This window comes from Cupressus sempervirens, chromosome 1 (assembly GCF_028749045.1).
Source record: "Cupressus sempervirens isolate cs-2001-9-10 chromosome 1, ASM2874904v1, whole genome shotgun sequence".
Classification (NCBI taxonomy): domain Eukaryota; kingdom Viridiplantae; phylum Streptophyta; class Pinopsida; order Cupressales; family Cupressaceae; genus Cupressus; species Cupressus sempervirens.
The window spans coordinates 24,974,878-24,998,092 of record NC_143118.1 but is presented as its reverse complement, the minus strand read 5'-3'; the positions used below and the strand labels follow the sequence as shown (position 1 = coordinate 24,998,092).

The 23,215-nt window shown below is 34.9% G+C and overlaps 1 pseudogene; it reads right to left on the bottom strand.

Annotated features, from left to right (window-relative positions):
• Positions 1 to 638: 638 nt before the first annotated feature.
• The window catches only part of LOC149575985 (U3 snoRNP-associated protein-like EMB2271), a 45,169-nt pseudogene continuing 22,592 nt past the window's right edge, over positions 639 to 23,215 (bottom strand).

The window sequence follows — 23,215 nt, the reverse complement described above, 5'->3', positions numbered from 1 at the left end:
TACAACGATTGATTTCAGCATAAAAGGTGCCACACATGCAGTAACATACAGCCATTCAATTTATCACCAGCTCCTGATTATGGTTTCATGAGTTATATGTTACAGCACATTGCATTTTTATGTTGTGAAATCCATTCTTTAATTTTTTGCAACTTTAATGTAATTTTGTACTACCAACCTCATGTGTCAGTCACCTTGTTTGACAATTTGATGACATAATTCTTTATGATACAAGTAAAGATCGAGCACATTTTCTGTATTACAGAAAAGTTAAATATGAGAAATGCCAAAATACATAATGTTCAGTAGAATCCAACTCCACTAAATAATGAGACATGCACTGATAGGCCATACAATTCACCTTCTATGTAAAATTATTTTGCGAGGCCCATTTAGATATAGCCTAAAATTTGATAAAATCTAGCGAATTTGCATGGCACCTGATGTAGATTCAAGTTTCTCAAAATTGACCTCAAGAAGGCAACTTCTAGAGGTGTATTAAAAAGATTAAATCATTAAGCAATTTTTTTCATATCTACTACAAAATTACATTGGCTTTACAAAAAATAAAAGAATGCATAGATTGAGAGGACAAAATTAGAAAATTCTCTCTGCACTACGTCTCATGCCAAGCCAACTTCCTAAAAATACATTTGATATATTCCCGAATAAAATATTCTGGTCGGCCACAGTTAGGGGTCAGAACGATCTTGGTGCTTGAAACTTGAAATGCAGCAGACGACCTTAGACATAAAGCAAACATTGACAAATCAGGAGAATGTGTTGCTATAAAGGATTTCCCAAAACATGCACCAAGTTCTCCTATACACTAATGTACATACCAGGCATATCACTGAGAGAAGCAACAAAGATATGATACGATAATTCCAATTTTCTCCTCATGCTCATCATGAAATATCTATAGGGTACAAAGCAACACCGTTGCGAGCAGCTTGAATGCGACCCCATCTACCTAAGCAAGGCTCCTGTTTAAGAAATTTCCAATTAGATAATTAGTGCTTGCTCTAACTGTTGATTTTAATGATTGATAAAACAACTTGAATTGTAATATATGAAGGAATCCGTACAGAATTCAAAATGAAAAGATATGCAAATGAATGTGAAAAATTGTACATTTAGCATTGGTTTGTAGCTATAAATCAACAAGCAAGGAAGCAAAAGTATAGGAGCAAATAGGATTTATTGAAACCAGAGCCCTCCCTTTCCCAAAGACATGTAACACCATATCCAGTACATTTAGTTTGGATATGTAATAACTTGTTAAATGTATTGGATGTAGTATCACCAAAAAAATCAAGCCATGAACTAATTAACAATAGTGCAATGCAGTCTTTTATAACAAGGTAAGCATTTAAGTAGGTACGATGAGCATAGATAAATCAAAAAAATCAATCATAATTATGCTTGTGACCACCGATAATGCCAAAGCTTGAAATGTACAGAGTTCGGATAATTCCATGCAGGGTCTGGTGTAGGCAATTTTAGAGGAATGGAGACAAAAAGCTGCAGAACCAAAAACTCAGGTGAATGCTGCATTGGAATTACGATCTTACAGTTTCTATTTAAGAAAAATATTCAATGATAAACAGATATGATATATCTAAAAAATGTACAAAATGATAGACCAAACGCAATACTGGAGTGGAATCCTCCAAGTATTGTAACAACAAAATATACTCAACATTAAGAAAAAAAGGAGAACAGAATATAAATTTGATAATAGAGTGATGGCCTTAGACTACCTATAAATTCTACTACAAAATTAACATGTGAGATGAGCTGGCTACCCTCTTCCAAAACATGCCCACATACATCTTAAAGTATCAGTAATACATATATAAAGATATATTTAAGACCCATTAATGGAGTTTTGCATCCACTCTAATATCACCCCAACATCATTGCTTAAAGAGCCTTGACAAAGGCAGCATTCACTTAACACTTTGTGACAATCTTCCATCCCAAATCTTTGCACAGCCATGAGTACTACTCCCTTGCACTAATTACAAAAAACAAGTTGCAATGAAAGATGTCCCAATAGAAATGTGGTTAAATTAGCATATAAAGGTAGAATCATATAAAGCGATTGGGAAGCATGAAACTATTGGAAGTAACCTAGAACCCTAATAAAAACACTTATATATTGTATGTAGAACTTCGCAGAGAATTATGTATCCTGTTTGCCATAAGTCACAACATGAATGAATGCATGTCTCAAGGTTCGCCTTTTTAAGCTTATTATTTGAGTCTGTAAGACATGATTAAACTCTCCTTTCGAAACAGTGCAACAACTTAAGGACAATGAATTAGTGAACAGTAACCAGGCAGGAAGAATGGCACACATTAAAGCAATTTAAGCATAAGAAGAAGTTTCGTGCAGTAAAACTGAAACACAAAATAGTAATGCGTAACAGAGGAGTATATGTCCGTCAATGGAAGGGTGGTTTTTAGGCCTTATTTCTAGATCTGAAATCCTTTGACCTCTTTGCCGTTTCAAATTTCTTGTAGTGTTACTTTTAATATTTTATTGATCTGTGTTAGTATTTCTTTATTTAGTTATTAAATTTTATTTTTATTTCTATTGAATTGACCCACAAATCAGTCAGCAACCTTGGTTAAAAGCCAGCAACAATTCTTTCCAGCCTTTAATCTGATAGAAACTTATCTTCAAAATCAGACACGGTAGCTGAATGCAGAACATTAATTGAACCTTTGTGCAGATGCACAAGGCAATTGCAAGCATTTCTATCATTGGTTAAAATGAAGCTTCTGTACAGTAATACTTACAAATGTTTAACAGGATAAACTCAACCTTAATGTGTATTGATTTCAGCATCTGTGTAATTAGTAGACACGTATTAAAGAGCTCAGGAAATATTGAACTCAACTGCAGTGTTTTCAGAATTACAAATTTTATGGTAAAATTGTCAGTGTAGCATAAAACTTCCAAAAGATTCTACAAAAAAAAATGGTTTGACGGTGAAATGTTTGCAAATTAATGATAGACTACTTAATTTGGTACAAGCAGTTCTATGTCTTGTCTGAGATGCATGAGTTGATTTCTAGCACCACAATGCACAACATGGAAAAAAATTATCCTATTTTTTGAGACAATTTGGTATGTATTGCCATCTCACATCAGAGTTAGGCAGTGAAAATGTCTTAAGGTTGTTCGATCCCAGTGATCTCTGCCCTTTTTTTTTTCTGGCATTGGTACTAACCAGTAATTGCTATTGGTGTGTGATGGGTACGCCAAAGAGGAGTGGAAGGTGAAATGGGGAAAATTTTGGTCTATTTTTGACATACGTTTTTGATGTCCATGAGAGAGAGAGAGAGAGAGAGAGAGATACAGAGGTTGAGGAAGAGGAAGCTAGAGAGGGAGAGAAAGAGATGAGAGGAGAGATGAATGGGCAAAGAGACTAAGACATGTCTAGAAGTAGATGCAGATAGAGCGAGAGAGGAAAAGAGAGACAAATAGATAGATGTAGAGAGAGAGATAGAAAGAGAGAAGGGGAAAAGGGAGATAGAGAGGGAGAGGGAGAGCATAATGTTCCCTATTAGAACTTCACTTAATTTTCACTAGGACCCCTAAACGAGGTCTGGATTAATACCTTGGTTTAAAGCCCGCACCAAGTTAGTTATCAATAGCTAAACAGACACATAGTTCAACAATGTTCCAAAGAAAATTCTAATCATTATTATATAATCCTAATGTACACGAGATTTCCTTAAGGCTTTTTCAAAGAACCCATCCTCATTATGAAGCACCATGGGAGATCGTACAGGGCACATGGAACCTATCCATCAAGCCCAAGAGCGAGAAAGTGACAGCCACCATTCAACCTCCCTGCCCCACTCAGGGTTACCACTCTCAAATGGATCTTATACTACTTACAATCCCTATATGTACACTCCCCTCCATGATGGAATGGTAGATTAAGCTTATTGGAATCTTCATTATTAATTATACATTAGAAGCAATAGAATATCGGCACACATTCCCACTTCCCATCAAATGAACGTCCAATAACAAAAATTAGCCAATTGATATTGTAAACCATTCTTGCTTACTTTGAGTGGATACTCATACATTCCCATAGATGATCAGAAATCGTGACCTCTTGTATGGTTATAACTGTTATACAGGCGTGATTGGGCTATTTGCATTGTTTTGAATATTGGATTCATAATACATCTTTGATCCATTGTTGGCAGAATTCGTGATCAAGTTACCGATTCACAAAATGGGCAGCGTGATGGGCATTATATTTACCCCATGCTTGATTTGTTTCAAGGTCACTGTTTTAGCAAAATTATTCTAGAATCACAACTAAAAATGAGATCCATAAATATGATGCAATGGGCAAATTTTATGGCATTTAATTGACAAATGTTGGAGTCCATTATGAATAGCCCTATGATCGACTATGCAAAGAACATTGGGAAGTAGGAGAAACACTTCTTTCTTATAATCCTTGGTTAATTTATGATGTAGATATTATTGGGTGGCTAGTGAGTTTCAAAGAAAAGCCCGACAAGAACGCCCAAAGTTATATTTTCTCCCGGCAGTTTATAAAGGCTTTGGAATAGCTGAGATAAGCAGAGGATCGGGCTCTTTCTTAAGTTCAAAAAAAATGCATGCAACTCCAATGCCGAGCTCCAGCTCTTACGGTCAATCTCCGAAGTTGCAAAAACAGAGGATTATGAGGCAAAATAGTGGTTGAATTGTCTATGCATGTGACTGTATCATGGTTACTCTAGAGAGAGCTCAAGAAATGGTGGTTGCTGCAATTGGAATGTCTGAAGCACATCATCAAACCATTCTGTTGTGACTTCTCTATTGGAACATTTCCCAGTTGGCTATACTGCACCGGTGGATTGGACTTCGTGACACAGTGACAGATATTCACTGTGTCTTCAGTACCTTTGAAGAGAATGTCACATGTCATAGAAGAATGCTTATTGATTTTGAAGCCCAGGGGGATGCTGTTTTTCAGAGACTGTGGTCTTTATGACATGGCAATGCTATGATTTCCTTCTGCTCAAAACATTGCAGATCGTCATTATGTACAAGGTGACAGTGTAAGGCCTATGGATACTCTACATGTTTTATTTGCTGACATTTATCAAGCAATTCATGAAATTGTGACTCTGAATGGAAAGACTGGGGCAGATCATACAAATTGCCAATGTCTGGTTGAACGATTGAAGCTTTTGAAGCCTCTGCTGGATGATGTTAAGGACTCAAAGACAGCTTTGACGGGATCAGTTGTTAGGGTATTTGAAGAACTATATTCTTCTTTGAAGAAGGCTCAGGAACTTATAGAAAGATGTAGTACAAAAGGGAGTCAAGTTTATAGGGTACTTTGCAGCCAGCAGAATATCACTAAATTTCAAGAAAAATCTTTGGATATCTATCATGTCCTAAATTCCTTGCCTCTTCTCTGCATACTCCAGACCAGTTACAACTTCAAGTTGAAATTTGTGCTGAGGAATTGCGCAGGTTAAGATACACTATCTCAAACATAATGCCATTATAGGAATCGACACAATTGGTAAAGGAGAAGCTCCATGAATGGTTATTCAAGGTTAGGGTGCAACTTCTGCGGGAGATGCAGGATACAAGTTTTGAGTTTGTTCTTCAAGATATAAATAAGGCAAAGAAGGCAATGGATAAGGCTCCTTCTGGGAGTATTATCAAAGTTATTGAAAACATGCTAAATACTGGAAATCTCAATACTCAATCTGGTCTTGATCTTCAATAGAGTTCTGTAATGACTATCATTGCAGAGAAGCTCAACTTTTTCCATTTTCTTTCACATTTCCGATCTTTTCACAGGGAAGCATAGTTTGCACAAATGCAACCAGTACAGTGTGCAAGCTGCTTCCAGAGTCATGGGGCTTTATGTGTCTTGTGCACACACACCAGATGATCACACTCCAAACCGAAGTGTTAATAATGTTAACCTGATCACCTACAGGTCTGATAGTACATACCATAAATGTTCTTCTCAATATAATATATCTCTAAATTAGCATTTTATATAGGACTCTAAGGGCCAGAGACTTCTTAGGAAACAAGATTATAATGTTTAACCAAACTAACAATTAGTTTGTTAAGTGCTATTAATTATATCTTCATGAATCGCCGACTAGGAAGGAGTTTGATTAGTGCTCATTTAGGAAAGGTTATGTCCCTCTAAGGGACATATCCTTTAGAAAGGATATATAGTAGGTTGTAAATGCAGTTTATATGACACACAGTTACAGCAGTCTACTCCTCCAAGCATTTTACATCCAGCGTATTCTAAATCAGAGATATTCTAATTCAATCAAGATCGATTGTAGAGTACTGGATCTGCATTTAGGATAAGTGTTAAATTCCTCAACAATCTGAATATTCATAATATTTAGAAGACCATTCTCAGCAATTCAAGACTGAACTAATAGTCTGATCCAAAGAACAAAGAATTAGCAGAAACTTTACATGGTATCAGAGCCAAGTTATCGGTTCTAGGGCTCTGCAAAACTCAGTTATCAAACTTCATATATATTTAGTAGCTTTCTCCTATCTTCAGTGGCATACACAATCAGACTTGAGGACAAGTTTGATGGAAAAGAACACTTTGAAGCCTGGAAATTCAGAATCTTGATGATTCTTGAAGAGAACAATGTTAAACAATTCGTTGAGGGAGCATCCAAACAACCCCAGTTGAACCTCACAAATCTATATGGCGAAAAGAAAATAGAAAAGCTATTCAAATCATCTTGGAAGGAGTTAAAAATGATATTGTACCTATGCTTACAAAACATCAAACTGCCTTTGATATGATGAACGTATTACAAAATGCATATGAAATAAAAAATGCAACCAGGGTTCTTGCACTAAAAAGGCAACTAAATCACATTCAAATAAAGAAAGGAGAATCGATAAATTCTTATTTCCTAAGAGTTGCTGGCATTAGAGATGAACTATCAAGCATAGGAACCATCATTAGTGACACAAAATTAATACTTATGGCTATACATGGATTGCTAGATTCATGGGAGACATTCGCACAAAGAATAAGTGCGAGAGATCAGCTTCTGGACTTTAACAAACTCAAGAATAGTTGTCTTCAAGAGGAATCTAGAAAACTAAAGAAAAGAGGGAAACCAAAAGTAGAAGATGAAGAACTTTATGTTCTTAATACAAACTCTTATAAGGGCAAGAAGAAGCATTTCAAGAAGAAAAAGGGAAATCAAAAAAATGTGAAGCCCAAGAAAGATCTATCTAAAATAAAGAGTTTCAAATGCGAAAAATTTGGACACTATAGATCTAATTGTCTTAAAAATTCCAAACAACAGGCAAATTGTACATATGTCACTAAAGAAGAAGATACTAATGATCCTGAGAACTGTGTTTTGTATTCCTCTCTATCAAATGAAATTTCAAATAAAGAATGGGTAATTGATAGTGGATCTTCTAGACATATAACGAGATACAAAGAAACTCTAGATTTTTTATCAGAGAAGGTTAATAGTGAAGCTAACATTGGTGATAACTCAGCACACCCCGTTGAAGGAATTGGAAATTGTACTTTGAAACTAAAATCAAGAAATACTCTTCTTCTTAAAGGTGTACTCTATGTACTAGGGATTAAAAGAAACCTAATCTCAATTACAACACTTGAAGATGATGGACATAATGTTGCATTCATAGATGGCAAAGTATTAACTTGGGCTAATAACTCTTCTATCAAAAAAGCAAAGTTAATTGGTCAAAGAAAAGAATATTTGTATGAATTAAATACAGAATCTAGTCAATCCACTCAAGCCCTAGTCCATGAAGCTATAGATACAAATGAAATATGGCACAGAAGATTAGGGCATCTAAATTTTAAAACCTTATCAACTATGGAGAAGATGGTTACTGGATTACCCAAATTAAATAAAGACCATCCTAGTATTTGCAAAGGGCGTGCTCTGGGTAAAAGCACCAGAAGTCCCTTTCATGATAGTACTAGAAAAACAAATAATGTACTAGAATTAATTCATTCCAATTTATATGGACCTATGTCTATTCCTTCTCTTGGAGAATTTTGGTATTATATCTTGTTCATATATGACTTCTCTAGGAAAACATGGATTTACTTTTTAAAATGCAAGGAATTAGAAAAAATCCTACAAAGATTTAAAGAATTCAAAGCATTAACTAAAAAAATTTCAGGACATAAAATTAAAACCCTTAGAACTGATAACGGAGGAGAATATACCTCAGACTTGTTTAAAAGTTTTGTAACGAATCAGGAATTAAGAGGGAGTACATTGTTCCTTATAACCCAGAGCAAAACAGGGTAGCAGAAAGAAAGAATAGGACAATTATAGAAGCTGCTAGGGCTATGATTTTTGACCAAAATCTAGAATACTATCTTTGGGCAGAAGCCTCTTGTACTGCAAAACAGAAGCCCTCACTCCTATCTTTAAGATAAAATCCCTGAAAAGGTATTTACTAAAGTAAAACCCAATATAAGTCCTCTTAGAATTTTTGGACGTCCTGTATATATCCATATTCGAAAAGAAAATAGAACCAAGTTAGAACCCTCTGGGAGGAAAGGTATTTTTGTAGGGTATAGTGAAACTTCTAAAGCATATAGGATTTTCATACCTGGACAAAAAACTATTGAACTTAGCAGAGATGTAATCTTTGACGAAGATCTTGCATTCAAAAGAGTCATAAGTTCTGATGAACCTTCTTCTTTATCTATTTTTGAAAGAAATAGTGACTTTGGGTCCCAGAGGGAGAACTTAGAAGAAATCAAAGATGAAATTCAAAATATGAACCTTAAAGAAAATTCAAAGAAAAGACCACTTTGGGCCATTAAAACAATTGAAGCAGCCCAAGACTTTGTTGCACCTTCCGAAACAGTCAGAGAAAGCAAAAGACCTAAAATATTCTCTGGTTATACAGCTAACATGAGTGACTTATCCAAAACAAAGCCAACCAATCCCTCTGATGCTATTAAACAGATAGCTTGGAAAGAAGCTATGACAGAAGAATACCAATCTATCATAAAAAATGATGTTTGGGAAATTGTTCCAAGACCTAAAGGAAAACTTGTTGTTTCTTCTAAGTGGATATTTAGAATAAAGCATGTTGTTGACAGTAGTATTGAGAAGTATAAAGTCATATTTGTAGCCAGAGGATTTTCTCAGAAAGAAGGGATTGATTATGAAGAAACCTTTGCTCCTATTGCCAAATATACCTCCGTAAGAGCAGTCTTAGCAATTGTCGCATCAAAGGGATGGAAGGTACATCAGATGGATGTAAAAACAACATTCCTAAATGGAAAGATTTAAGAAGAAGTCTATCTAGAGCAACCGGAAGGATTTGAAACTCATGATCCTAACGCTTTTGTTTGCAAGCTCAAGAAAGCTCTTTATGGGCTTAAACAAGCTCCCAGGGCCTGGTATGAAATAATTGATAAATATCTCACCGGCTTAGGATTCTCCAAGAATGAAGCCGATTCAAACTTGTATTATAAAAGAGATAAAAATGATATGGTAATTCTGATATTGTATGTTGATGATTTATTAATCAAGGTGATGATCATCTTATAGATCAATGCAAGAAAGATCTAACTAGAGAATTCGAGATGAAAGACTTGGGGCTTCTCCATTACTTCCTAGGATTAGAAGTACGACAGTATTCTGACAGTATCATACTTAATCAAGGGAAGTACACATCAGACATTTTGAACAGATTTAGAATGTGGAATTGCAAGTCTATGTCTTCTGCAATGGAGACTAATTTACATAAACTTAAAGAAGCAGCAGCAGAATCACCTTCCATAGATTCTACTCTCTACATACAGATGATTGGATCACTTATGTACTTCGTAAATACAAGACCAGATATTTGCTATGCAGTTAATGCCTTAAATCAGTTTATGTGTGAACCAAAGGAGATTCACCTAGTTGCGATTAAACACACTATGAGATACTTACAAGGCACCCTTAATTTTGGACTCAAATATGAGAAAGTTGCTTTAGATTTGCATGGATTCACCGATTCAGATTGGGGTGGAAGTGTTAAAGAAGGGAAAAGCACTTCAAGATGCTGTTTCAATTTAGGATCAACTCTAATATCTTGGATATGCAAAAAGCAGTCTTTAGTTGCTCAGAGCTCCATAGAAGCAGAATACATTGCAACAGCAATGGCCTCTCATGAAGCAGTCTAGCTGAGGAAGTTACTTGTAGGATTATTAATTTACTTGGGCAAGCCATGAATCCTACGATTATTCATTGTGATAATCAGAGTTCCATCAAACTCTTAGTGAATCCAGTTTTCCATGACAGGTTTAACATATTGAAATTTCTTACCATTATGTAAGAGATATGATAGACAAGAATTCTGTAAAATTGGAATACATTTGTACTGCAAATCAGACAGCAAACATACTCACCAAACCTCTATCTAGAGTAAAGATAGAACATTTCGAGAGGAGACTTGGTATGGTTGAGTTGTAATCCATTTGTACTCTTTTGATTATTAATAAAATAATTTTATTTTTGTCAAGCTATCAACTGTTATGGCTCCACCATTTGTATTCATTATTTTAAGAGGTGATGATCTCTGAAAAATAATGGACACTTGTACAAAACATTATGACAGATGACTATCTCTTAGATAATGTGTTAAACATAAGAGTTCTACTGTAAGATCTAGATGAGTTCAAGATCATATTGTGATGTAGACATTGCTATGTTTATGAGTCACAAATTGGATAAAGGGAGAATTTTATTCTTCTCTGAGGTTATCCTGTTTTTTGATAGATCTTAAACTCTGGATATTGTTGTGATACTAGTTTCTATGAAATCACAATTTGGATAAATGAAGAGATTACTCTTCAGATTTATCCTGTATAATATCACTAGTAGTAGTGATTTGTCATACCACAGGTTTAGTAATATGACTTTGTATCATGTGTTCTATGATACCATATACTAAGAAGAATCAAACAGATAGAGAGTATTAATTCTTTTGTATTGGTATTGCTAGATATAATATCTCTCTATAGGATTATCAGTTTAAGAGGGAGTGTTAATAATGTTAACCTGATCACCTACAGGTTTGATAGTACAGACCATAAATGTTCTTCTCAGTATAATATATCTCTAAATTAGCATTTTATATATGACTCTAAGGGCCAGCGACTTCTTAGGAAACAAGATTATAATGTTTAACCAAACTAACAATTAGTTTGTTAAGTGCTATTAATTATATCTTCATGAATCGCAGACTAGGAAGGAGTTTGATTAGTGCTCATTTAGGAAGGGTTATGTCCCTCTAAGGGACATACCCTTTAGAAAGGATATATAGTAGGTTGTAAATGCAATTTATAGGACACACAATTACAGCAGTCTGCTCCTCTAAGCATTTTACATCCAACGAATTCTAAATCAGAGATATTCTAATTCAATCAAGATCGATTGTAGAGTATTGGATCTACATTTAAGATAAGTGTTAAATTCCTCAACAATTTGAATATTCATAATATTTAGAAGACCATTCTCAGCAATTCAAGACTGAACTAATAGTTTGATTGAAAGAACAAAGAATTAGCAGAAACTTTACACAAAGTGGGTTCAACTTTCCTAAATTTACCCTTGATTGGCAAAGGTACATCAAAAAATTAAAAATTATATCCATTTCCAGAAGTAAAGGGGATTAAAGGCAACATTTTGCATGAAGTATGGTATTGAGAATTAAAAAATTATAGTTCTCTCTAGGCCCAACAATATGCCAAGTGAGTATTGCTACTCAATTGAAAATATTTACACAAAGTTCTGAAAGGTGAAATTCACTGGACAGGAAACCTGGATATATATTTGCGATCTCAAGTGAAACTATATTCACCCAAATTAGCAATTTTTAATATCTATTAAGAGATTAAATCTTTTCATTAAAGGTGAAAATTATGTTCACGGGAGAGTTAACGTAAGTGTTAGCCATTTTTGCCTCCCATTCAACCCACCATCAATAACCGATCAGGGATATCTTCAATGGACTATTTTCTTTTTGTGGGTTAACACATAATTAGGTTGGGGTTAACATTTTGTGTTAACTCGGTCTCTTCATGAACCAAATTGACTCGGTTCCTTCATCAATCGAGCTAGTTCAGTGTGTTCTTTGACCTAGTGAACTAGGTCGTCTCATTTGTCAAGTTGTGGGTTAACACACATTTTCTGTCAGGGTTAACCATTTTCGCCATTTTAGAGAATGACTTTGCTCCTCTTTCCAAAATAACAAAATTTGCTATTTCGGAAGGCTTACCCTTTTGCTTTCATGAAATCGCATGCTGCCTCCTCCACCGTGCAATTGGGAATGTGTTGACCAACTGATTCATGCCACATGGCAAATTCTTCTTATGTTGGGTTGCTTTTGATCCAATGGTTTTTGTATTTTTGCATAGCTACCTTAGATCTGGACGCATCTTTTAAAATTTATGTATGCATCTCAGCCATCCATTTGTTATGAAGATCTTGATCTACAGTTGGGTTTTATTCACTTGTTGAGGAGATTTCTTGCAGCATTTGGGCCGTCTATTTCAGAATGAAGATCTACATCGAGGATTCATCTTTTTTGGGGCAAATCAGATTTATTCCACGCGGGTTAACTCTACAATTTTGCTGCAGGTTAACAGTGCATGTTATCCCATCACGCGTTTTCTAACAGTGGTGTGAATTCATTTGTTGCGGCCATGACACATTACAAGGATTGTTCTTTAATGCTGAACTACATTCTTAGGCCTTGTTTGCACAACACCTTTGCATCTCCATGCCTCTTTATTGAATGTAATGATCAAATCTCATGGGATTTGATTTCTTACGGCTGGGTGCATTTGTTTTGCCCTTCTTGTCACTTCACTACAGCAAGCTAATTTTAAGATCAGATTTTACTCTGATATTCATTTATTGCTCTCTGCAATTCAACTCCACTTAGGTTGGGGTTTGAACTCCATAGTTTAGATCCGAGTTATGCCTGCTCTATAAAGACAAGTTGTAAATACTTTTTCTGAGTTCTTCTCTATTCTTCTCTGGTTCATGACAGCAGCCTTGTGCACTGTTATTGTAACTGCAACTTTGCCTTCCATTAATAAAACTTGTCATTTTCTTACCTATTCTTACCATTCTGCTCTCTAGTGCATGTATTTGCCTTGTAGTGAATAGTTCCTTTCTGTTTTCTTGATTCATATGTTGTGTTAAGTCTATTAGTAATTGTTGCATAGTGAAATATCTTTCCTTTCAGCACTTCAATCAGTTCCAAACCTGCATGTGGTTCCTTTGACATAGAATAGAGTCAAGACTAGAGTATTCCGGATTTTCATTGTTGTGTAGTGCAGTCATAGGCAGAGCTGTGACCACACTTCTATCTCGGAGCATCACCCCCTTTCCCTTTCTACATTCTCTTTCAGTTCTCCTTCTCCCTTTTCCTTCCCAATTTTAGTTTAGGTGCATAATAGTAAGGAAGCCAGCCTTCTCCGAAGATTCAGCCTCAGAGCACAAGTCGCACATTTGAAGGTTGTTTCCATGTTACACAAGGTCGCTTGAGGGTCATACCTCAAGCAAGGGTGCAGACTTTTTTGTCAATAGTAAAGAAATTGGTAAAAATAAAATGATATTTCCTTACAGCAAAGGTAAACATAAGGGTCAGATATTTTAAAATAGGGAAAAGTGAGAAACCAATGAAGAGGGACCTTTTCAAGATTCAGTTGCAAAACTGAATAATGTTTTCCAGGGGAATCTGTTTATTGAAAAATATGGGCCAGAAAAGGCTGCTTCTTTCTCGAAAGTCTGTAGGCTACAGGGAAGAGAAGATGGTTTTCAAAGTTCTGATTGTAACAGAGAGAAAGGGGAATTATATTTGTGTTTTCTGCAGCTAGATTTTAATGGCAGGGTTAAAAGTGATCCAAGGATCATTTTTGTTGTGTATTGAAAATTAAAGAGAAGTTTGTATCCTAGATGTTTTGGTCCAGATATTTACTTCTCTGATTGAAATAAATCAGTTGGTTGTTTCTTTCATGTTTTTTAATATTATCCTGTATCATCTTGTCAAGTAGATGTTTGCAATGTGAATCTGTTGGTTTATGTATACATGTTTTGCAGATAGAGATATTAAATTCCCTTTTGATTTCTCTGTAATAGGGAAGATTGAATATGTGATCTGTTGATCATTTGTTTATTTTTCTCTGAATCTTTCATGTAATCACATTCATTTCGTATTGATGAATGAATGTCAGTTGCCTTCATGTCTTCTAGTTAAAGAAATAATCAGTAACTAATTCGTTGAATATCTTTTAGGAGGGAGCTGTAGCTCTCAATTCAGAGGAAAGCTAGCAATTCCATGATAGTCTTTCCAACTGTTGGTTGAGTTTGTTCTTCTGTTAGGGCATTCTGAGTCTTTCTGTATCATTCATTTTGAAGGATAAATCTGTCAACCAACATATGGTATACCTTCTCCCGAATGTACTGTGACTGTTTCCAACTAATTGTTGGCCTTGATCGCTTGTCTTAATTAGGTGGTTGCTCTTAACTATGACTATCTCTAACATCTATTCACAACACAACTAGTAATATTCTTAATACATAATCGATTGCGTACTGCTGCTTGACAAAAATGTATCATCAATATCCATGGTCTGCTGTAGACGATGAACTACCATCACCACCTTCACTGGAGGAGAGTAACAGTTTTTTGGGTGGAATACATATATCTTCATTATCAATTTAAATATTTGTTTTTACTTTAGGTTATTGCGGGGCCATGACAGTCTGCCCTTCCCAATATTGCTTATCCTCGAGCAATCTCAAATTCAGACAATTGATGATCTTCTCTTTCCCATGTAGCATCTTCTATAGGCAGGCCTTTCTCCACTGAACCAATAATTTGGGAGTCTTATTCTTTTATCTTTTCTTCCCCATAGCTCGGAAGTCTTATTCTATAATCTTTTCTCCCGCATAGCAAGGAAGATTTCAAGTTTCAAAAATAAATTTGCCTTCGATGGAAACATGAAATATATTGTGGATTCTAATATTTCCAGACAATTCCAATTCCAAAGCTATCACATCTCTCTAATAATCTTGTATTATCCGAAAAATTGAGCTTCCACTCCACTAGCCTTGATTGAAAATTATTTGTGGTTGTAACCTAGGATACCAATGTAGGCATTGTAGGCTTCCGTCCACATTTGGATGCCTGTGGGTGGCATCCGGGAAATTCCAGTCACATCCACGTGCGTCAGCCCAGAAAAACAAAAAAACAATGACTTTTCACTTTTACAAGAAAATTAAAACATGTACGTTTTAGCACTTTAATAACATTTTATTTGCCAAACCCTAAAACGGCCCTAATAGAGGCCTTTCAACCATTCAACTATCATTTTGTTGCAGCTGGGTTTGCTCTTCTCATTTGGCTTCCATTTTGGCCTTTTGAAGGCAACTTAATTATATTTTCAAAGAGGAATCATCGTAGGGCGAGAGTTGACTTCCACAAGTTCATTAAAACACAAAGAGGTAAGCATTTTATCCTATTCTTGAGTGTCTCAATGAAATTTTTTGAGATTTTGATGAATCTTTGGAAGTTTGTGAAGAAATCTTCCATGTTTGTTTCAATTTATTTTTTCTAAAGAAATTTAGAAACAAGTTTAGGTATCTATTCGAATGGTTTTGTATCATTGTTTTTTACTTGTATGCTTGATAATTGATATTCATAGTTTTTTTATTTATTTAAATTTATTTAATTTCTTATTATAGAAAGAAACTACATTGTATTGTGCAAGAATGGTTGCCACCAGAAGTTAGGACCACTAGTAGTCAAAGTTCAGTGGGAGGGAGGGCAAGGTCAGAGTTCAATGGCAGGGGAAGGAGGGGATAATTTCAAAATTAATTTAGGGTCTCCTCTATGAAGACATGCAACAAGAATATCACAGGTTTCAAGTGGTGGCTCCTATAGTTGGAGTTGTAGTTATTATCAAAGTAACAAAAGAAAGCCTTTTAATAGCTCTTATTCCCGAGTAAAACTTCATTTTATGGGCCCAGTTCGTAGAGCCTTTGGAATATGCAAAGGTGCAGAGGGGAAGGGGTTGTTTGATGCACAGATAGCTTCGTTCATAAAAGAACAAGAAGTTGTCGATCGTTTGGTTAAAAGATCAAAAAAAAGTTATTATCAACCTCCTTCCTCAAAAATGAACAAAATGCAATCACCCATTGAACCGGAACCAATTGTATCCTCCAAACGTTCATTCATGCAAGTACTTGTACTGGGAGAGGAGGAAGAAGTAGAAAATAGTGCATCAGCCCAAAAAAGAGGCCCATTGCACTCTACATTTAAAATGAAGGCAAGAGACCATGCTAATGAAGCCATTGCACGTTGCCTCTATGCTAATGGCCTTGCGTTCAACCTGGTAAGATCACCACATTGGAAGGAAATGGAAAGAGTCATCAAAGAAGCACCAAATGATTACACAAGTCCTGGGTATGAAAAGGTGTGTACCATACTCTTGCAAAAGGAGAGAGTTTCTATAGAGAAAGAACTTCAACCCATTAGAAGTGCTTGGAAAATTTTGGGTGTGACAATTATGTTTGATGGTTGGGAAGATACAAGAAACAGGTCATTAATTAATGTGATTGCAGTGTCCCCAAAACGGGAAATGTTTCTAAAGGCAATTGATTGTTAGATGGAGGTGAAGGATTCAAAATTCATCTCTAATATTTTCATTAAGGCCATAGATATGGTGGGTAGTGAGAATATGGTCCAAGTTGTTACAAACAGTGCCAAAAATTGTAGGGGAGTTGGTGCTTTGGTTGAGGGTCGATATAACCATATTTTTTGGACACCATGCACTATACACTCCCTCAACTTGATCATGCAAGAGATTGGCACTCAAATAGATTAGGTGAATCAAATATACAAAAAGGGAGAGGACACACAAATGTTTGGAAAAAAATCACAATCCATTTTTAGAACGTACTCAAAATTGGAGTTGCTGAAGGTAAATTAATTTTTTGTAATTATTAAATTTCATGGATTTGCAATTTAGTTAATATTTACACTTTTATTGTCAATTGACATATTGTTCACTTGCTTAGGTTGTTAAGACCCGTTTTGCATCTCATACTATTGTTATGAGACGACTTCTTAAGGTGCAAGACGCTTTGAGCCAAATAGTCATTTGTCCTCAATGGGGTATGTGGAAGGCTTCAAATACAGAAAGAGCCCTAAAGATTAGGGGTATGATCTTGGATGATTGTTGGTGGACTCGTGTGCAATACGTACTAGATATCACCGAGCCCATCATGACTATGCTTCGCTTTGCCGATACAGATACACCTTGCTTGGCAGATGTGTACAATGGCATGGACACCATGATTGAGATGGTAAAACATTCTATACAAGCACATGAGAGTGACCCTACAGAATGTCAAGCCTTATGCATTAAAGCAGAAGCAGTAATTCTTCATCATTGGGAGAAGATGACTACCCCATTGCACCCCCTTGCATATGCTTTATCTCTCAGGTATTATAGTGAGGCGATACTTTCAATGCCAGATAGGATTGCACCATATGGTGATGAAGAGTTTGCTAATGGGTGCTCCAAAGCTTTTGCAAGAATCTTCGAAGATGATGAGATGCATGAAAAGGTGAGGCTAGAGTTTAACTATTTGCTTTCGGAGCAACACTTACTCCATTTCCAATTAAGGACCAAAATGAAATGGGAGCAATCACATGGTGGTACATGTATGATCAGCCATACCAACATCTACAACATCTTGCAATCAAAATCATCTCACAAGTAAGTTTTGATTTTTGTTTTTAGAATACAACTTGTATTCTACAATCTAGTGTTTAACATCTATCATATTGTCATTTGCTTTTCATTTGTATGTTTAAAAATTAATTTTGTGAACACAATGTGAGTTGTGAATTCTTATGCTGCTGAAAGGAATTGGGCTACATACTCTTATATCCATTCAGTGAAGCGCAACCAATTGGGGTCAAAGAAAGCTGAGGACTTGGTCTACATTCATACCAGCTTGCATCTTTTGTCACATAAGGATGATGAATACTTGGATGGGGCAGCCAAAATTTGGGATGTACTCCCTCAGTGTGCAAACTTGGATGCAACACTTCATGATCTTACTAAGATGGTGGATGATTGTGATGATAGGTCTATGACACAGGGTGCATCTAGTGCAAGTGGAACCATTCTTGGTTCAAATGATATATAGCTTGCAAATGTTGGAGATGAGGAGGATCCAGAATTTTTTGAGAATCCTTATGATTCTGATTAGTGAACATTGAATCGTGAACTATGTTTTTGATTTTGTAGTTTGGACATGGAGTCTAGAACATGAATAATTGTGGCTATGAAGTTAAATTTGAAGTTTGAACTATTTAATTGACATATAAATAATCTTGAATCTTGATCAATGGTAAAGCATCATACGATACTATCAAATGATGTATGTTTGTCTATTTCTATGTTTCTAACTCTAAGTTCTTGTATTTATAAATTTCTTAAATTCTTTGCATATTTATTAATATGCAAAGAATTTAAACACATCCGTACCCAAAAAAATCCTACATCCTATATCCGCATCTGAATCGATAACTTAGGTTGTAACCATAAGAAAGCCAAACCTCCAACTTCAAGCGTTCTCTCAATGCAATTCCAATTGGTATAGATCTTTTGTTAGTTCCAGGTACAATGCTAGATGCCCTTGAGAGTCTTCGCGATATCCATATTTTTTTGTGCAAAGTCCTTGGCCCTTGGTACTCAACTTTCTTGGATGAACAATGACATGTGGTTGGAGGTATTATAACAATGATCACCAAGGTGCAACCATCTTGTCCATTCATTTTCTTGTCTAGAGACATAGTTCCTCAAGTATCCTTGTATCACTTGTTTACAATCTTTGTTTGTACATCTATTTGGGGATGGTAGCTTGTATTGGGTGTAAGTTTAGTACCTATTAAATGGAAGAGAACTTACCAAGATAGGCTCAGGAACTATCTTTACCACTGATAACTTGCAAGGTCATGCGGTTAGAAGTTTCAACTATTTGCAGAGCTTGACAATCCACCACTACATACATACAATCCTTTCCTTCAACCTTGAGTAACCAGATTATGAATTCCATAAAGATAATTCCCATTTTTCATTTGGATTGGATGAAGGTTGTAGGAACATGACTGGATGACTTTCTTCAGTTTTGTTTCTTTGATAGTCATACATTTTTGTACACATCAAAGGACATCTTTTTTTAAGTCCCTTCCAAAAGTATTTTCCCCTTTTTTGTAAGTTTTGTCAAATCCATGGTGACCGGCTAACGAGTTGCCACAATATTCCTTAATAATCGTGTCCTTCATTTTAGAATTGGGTACCAAGAAAGCCTATTCTTGTACAAGAAAAGTTTTTCTACTACTTTGTATTCTTCATTGAGCATATTTCCTTCTAGAATATTATCATCTTGTGTGTCTTTAACATATTTCGCAATGATGTCATTCCTCTAATTGGCTCCAATGTTTTTCATGGAGTTAAGGTGGGATCCTTATGATAGGGCATCTGGGGACAAACATAATCAAGATCAAAAGTTATAGGCTTGTATATTGTTTTTCATTTAGGTGCTTTGATTAATAAAGAATCTCAAGCTATTATGATCTATTTTGACATGGAACTTCCCACAAACCAAATAGTCTTGACTAGGTTATAGGGTATGCATGATGGCTAACTTCTTCTTGTCATAGATGGAGTACCAATTTGAAAGAACGTATAATCAAGGATGGCTATGAAAGAACGTAAAATTAAGCATGGCTAAGATAGGGCATAAGCTCCTATACCTCTTTTAATTTCTTAGAAGCCTATTGAGTCGCTTATTCCATACAAAAGTGCCCTTTTTAGTTAAGCCTATGAGTGGAGTGGCCAGTTCAAAAAATCCATTTACAAACCATCAATAATAATTGCATATTCCCACAAATCCCCATAAATGTGTTAGGGTTCTTAGTTGACCATTTATTGATGGCTTTAATTTTATCCTCATCGACACTCACTCCACGTACATTGATTTGATGACTACGGTACAAAATCTCCTCTAGCCCATATTCAAATCTGCAAGTCTTGGTGTATAGTGGTTCTTGTCACAAAATGCTTAGAACTCGCTTAATATAATTCCTATGTTCCCCGGGGATGCATACCCGGCCTAAAACCTGACATTTTGAGGACAGGAACGTCCTAGGGACGAGGGGGACAAGTAGGGGACGTCCCCTAGCCGTCCCCAAAAAGTGAAAAAATGCAGGGGACATCTCGAAAACTTGGGGACGCTAGAGGGGAAAAATGGGGGACGGCTAGCTGTACCCAGTACGAAAAGGGAACGTCCAAATGTTCCCTTTCCGAACATTCCCTTTCCGTACTAGGTATGGCTGGCCGTCCCCCTTTTTTGTTTACATAAAATTAAAAAAGTTTTAACATAAAAAAATATTTTAAAGCCTCCAACTTGGTCGGCTAGGTTGGCCCCACCCGTCCAAATGCCCTAAAAGGCAATAGAGGCAAAATAGGAGCACCAAGCTGCTTCATTTTTCTATGTTTTGTTTTTTAAGTTAAAAAAAAACATGATTATGATACATTGATACTTATTACTTTATGGCAGCCCTCTATCCTTTGGGCCTATAGCTTTGGGCATATTTTGATTTTGATTTTCAGATTTATCATGTTTATCATTATGACATTTTGATATTGACAATTGTTAATGTTTATTGTTCAGCGTTCACTGATATTGTTATGCATTTTGACAATTGGGTACTAAAATCGGATATTATTTCCTAGATGGCATTCAAATGTTGTATGTTATGGTTCTATAATGTTTAAATGACATGCTCATATGAATGATGTGTATATTTGCAAATTTGAACATATATTTTTAATTTTTCTATATATATATATATATATAGCCGTCCCCGTTTGCCATCCCCCCCATCCCCAAAATCACCATAAAAATTTGCCGTCCTGAAAACCCATCCTGCCATCGAACACCGTCCCTGTACAGGAAACTTGGGGGAACATAGTATAAATCATATGTTCTTTGCATGTCCTATTGTAATGAAGGATATTATCGGAGATCAATAGAAACCTCCTTAGTTGTTTCCTCAATATATTATTCGTGCACAATTCAAATGTTGCAGGGGCATTGGTCAAGCCAAAGGGTAGGACCAAAAATTCAAGTGTCCAACCTAAAAGTCGTCTTGGGAATATCTTCTTTTCTCATTTTTATTTGATGGTACCTAGACCTTAAATCGATCTTGGAAAAATATTTTGATTTGTGTAATTCATTAATTAATCTGTTAATTCTTGGGATAAAGTAGGGGAGTTTTTCTTGTCTTTTTGTTTTAACACCCTTTTATTTATGCACATCTTCATAGTGCCATTGACTTTCTCAACTAGCACCAGGATGGATGCAAAAGGTTCAAATCCTCTCTTTGGGGGTAGTCCTAGAGGAATATCACCAAATACCTTCCTATGTTCTTTTTACATGGGTTGGATATCAATGTGAACTATCTTCCCTTGGGAAAAAGTCTTGTTAATAGTCATACATTGCACAAACCATGTTAATAGTCCCTCACTGGATTTGCGACATGGTTTAACAACCTCATGTGTCTTCAATAAGTCTAGTAGTTTGTATCAGGCATTGACAAGTCGATCACTTGGTGCAACGGCACCCCTAGCAGTTAACAAGTGATATCAGAACTTGGTCACAAGTTTGAATCCTTGCAGGTCGCAATGAGCAATGTTGGGAGGGGGATTACTAGCAATTGCATACATGTGCTTGCAACGATAATTTGATAGGTGCTCAATAATAAAATTATTTTTTAAAACAAAATCTTACGTGAACAAATTAGATTATTAATAATTTTTAATTTAAATAACATAGCATTTTACTAAAATCTTTTAAATAGATAAATAATTATTATTTATTTAAATTCAATTTATCAAATATGAAGGCAAGAGCCTACAACATAACGGTAAATTGTGAGCCTCTTAATTGGGAGGTTTTGGGTTCAAATCTACTCAAGCTTAACTAATAATAAAAAATCTTTAACCACAAATAATAATAATTAACCGATAAATTTTTTGTAATCAAATATGAAAAAAAATTAAAATTAAAAAAAATCAAAAAATCGATTATGAAAAATTAATAAGAGAAATAAAAAAATAATAATATGAAAAACTAACATCTCTAACAAATATTCTATTGACTAAATAAAATATAGAAACTAAAAAAACTACACTAATATAAATATAATTTAAAAACTAAAATCAAAATCAATTTTAAAAATCAAAAGCTAAATAAATAGAGATCACAACATGAGCTAATGTGGAGATCACAAGTAATTATTTTTAAAATAAATAGGAAAAGAAAAACAATAGTTAAAAATGGAGATTTAAAATATAATCTTCTGTGAACAAATTAGATTATTAATAATTTTCAATTTAAATAACATAATATTTATTAAAAATCTTTTAAATAGATTAATAAATATTATTTATTTAAATTCAATTTATCAAATATGAAAAAAAATCATTTAAAAAAACCCCTTCAAAAAATCTATTATGAAAAATTAATAAAAGGAATACAAAAAAATAATATGAAAAAATAGCAACATCTCTAACAAATATTTTATTGACTAAATAAATTATAGAAACTTAAAAATAATATTTAAAGAAAAAAATAAACTAATATAAAAAACAAAATAAAATAATTTAAAAGCTAAAACCGAAATCAATTTTGAAAATCAAAAGTTAAATACATAGAGATCACAACATGAGCTAATGTGAGATCACAAGTAATTTTTTTTTTAAATATATAGAAAAAGAAAAATGATATTTAAAAGTGGATACAACAACTAATAGATATCTAAACAAGAGTAAAAAGTGGAGTGAGATAAAAACTGGTCGGTAAATAATTAACGGGAAATATCTACAATTTTTCGGTTAAACTGACAACTTTTTAGTCAAAAATTTAATTTCTGGGAACAAAGTTCCCACAAATAGCCTATCAGCTAAATTAGCAATAGGCCAACATCCCTCACTGGATTCGCGACATGGTTTGACTGACTTATGTGTCTTTTATAAGTCTAGTGGTTGTATCAGGTATACAT